The sequence below is a fragment of the Mus pahari genome, chromosome 6 (genome assembly GCF_900095145.1).
Source record: "Mus pahari chromosome 6, PAHARI_EIJ_v1.1, whole genome shotgun sequence".
NCBI classification, from domain to species: domain Eukaryota; kingdom Metazoa; phylum Chordata; class Mammalia; order Rodentia; family Muridae; genus Mus; species Mus pahari.
In genome coordinates, this window is record NC_034595.1 from 86412654 (window position 1) to 86414995 (window position 2342).

A 2342-nucleotide genomic window follows, 5' to 3' on the forward strand; every position below is an offset into this window, starting at 1 on the left:
AGAGAGAGAGAGAGAGAGAGAGAGAGAGAGAGAGAGGGAGCTGGACTGCTTGAACTCTACAAATCAAAACTGCCCCACCCACACCACCTCTACCCTTCATCCCCCAACTTCCCGCCTGTGTTACCTGCTTAAATTCATGATACACCACATAGTTTAGATGAAGCTCCTGAAATGATCCTATCTCCCTGGTAACATACTCTGTATCTACTTTTCCTGGGGAATCAGTTATTTTCTCATGAGGAGCCACAATGTGATCTAGAGATTTACCTATATTTACTTCACTTATTTATTTTGGTGTGCATGTGTGTGCACATCCCATGGTGTGTAGCTGTCTGAAGAGCAGACATTAACTTTCAGGAGTTGATGCTTTCCGCATTGTAGGACCTGGGAATGGAACTCAGGTGGTCAGGACCTGGGACTCGAACTCAGGTTGTCAAGCTTGGCAACAACCATTTTTACCCACTGAACTTATGTCACCTGCCCTGTCACTCAGCAGTTTTTTAAAGGCACCACTTTAATGTTGGATTGGAGATGCAGTCTGTAGACTTGGGACATTTTAAATGTTCTCATTATCAAAATTAGATTTGGCCTTTATAGATAATTTGAAAACAAATGATAATAAGAAAACTAAAGTCAATGGTAGAGCTAGCCATTCTTCAATATTTGGGTATATTTCCTCTTTATAATTAGACTTACTGGTGGAATTATTCAATCTGGACCTCCCCTCTATTTGCTTAATGCCAATAAGTACTTCCTTGTGTTCCGAAAATTATTTTAAAATATTTTAAAATGATGAGCTAAAACTTCTCCCTGGGCAATTATTCAGCTAATTAGTAGATTCAGGGTTTTCTGTGAACTTCCATTTGTATAATTAACCATTCGGTGACAGCCTTTTACATTATTGCATCCACTTTTGTTTCAGAGTTCTGTCAGGGGACAGCAGGCCAAAGAGTGCATGAACATGCACAAACCTCTTAGGAAATGATGGACCCATTGTAGTTGCCATTAGGGCCCGCCCCTTCCAGGGCCCGCCCCTCCCGGGACACGCCCCCCCTCATCCTCCCTGTGTACCTCACCTCATCTGTCCTAGCACTGAGGTTCCTGTTTTACAGACAGAAAGCAAACAACAGCAGTACTGCTGTGTCCGGATCATGGAAGGGGATGGGTGAGCCGTCCCTAGCTGCTCCTCAGGGAAAACCGCCCGAGTTTACTGAGTGATTACAGCGGTGTGATTGAGTACAACAAACTGCATTTGTTAGAAGGCTTCCCTCCATGGTTTCCCTGTTGAAATCTTTTGTTTTGTTTTTCTCTGTGTAGCCCTGGCCATCCTGGGACTTGCTCTGTAGGCCAGGCTGGCCTCAGAGATCCATCTACCTCTGCTTCCTGAGTGCTGGGATTAAAGGTGTGGATCACCACTGTCCAGTTGTTGAAATCTTTTTAAGTACATATTTCATATTTTGCTGTATTTACTTTGAGATATTTTTTCACTTACTAAGTCTAATTAATAGTGACCATAGCGATGTTCATTTTCTAAAAAAGACATAAAAGTGTTTGTCTTAGTTAGTGTTCTATTGCTGTGAAGAGACACCATGACCACAGCAACTCTTACAAAGGAAAACATTGACTTGAGACTGGCTTACAGTTCCAGAGGTTAAGTCCGTTATCTTCATGGCAGGAACATATGGGCATGCAGGCAGACATGGTGCTGGAGAGGTAGCCAAGAGTTTGGCAGACAGCAGGAAGAGAGAGACACTGGACTAGTTCAAGCTTCTGAAACCTCACCCTGGGTGACACACTTCTTCCAACAAGGCCACACTTCCTAATAGTATGACTCCTCGGTGAACAAGCATTCAAATCTGTGAGCCTCTGGGGGCCATTCTTATTCAAACCACCACAGTATGTATGTGTCTATGAATGTGCATGCAGTGCCTGTGGAGGCCAGAAGAGGGCATCCGATACTCTAGAATTGGAGTTAGAGATAGTTGCTGCCATGTGGGTGCTAGAACTCCTCCTGGGTCCCCTGTAAGAGCAGCCCATGCTTGTAGCTGTGGGGCTATCTGTCCAGCCAACTTTTCCTTTTTGTTAAGCACTCCAGGCTGACCTTGAACTTGCAGTCTCCCTGCCCCAGCTCCCCAGGGCTAAGATTACAAGTGTGCATTAAGATGCAAAGCTCTCTTTTCTTTTTTGATGACTTGTATTTTTTTTTTTCACTTTTCGAGACAGGGTTTCTCTGTATAGCTCTGTTCTGAAACTCACTCTGTAGACCAGGCTGGCCTCGAACTCAGAAATCTGCCTGCCTCTGCCTCCCAAGTGCTGGGATTAAAGGTGTGCGCCACCACGCC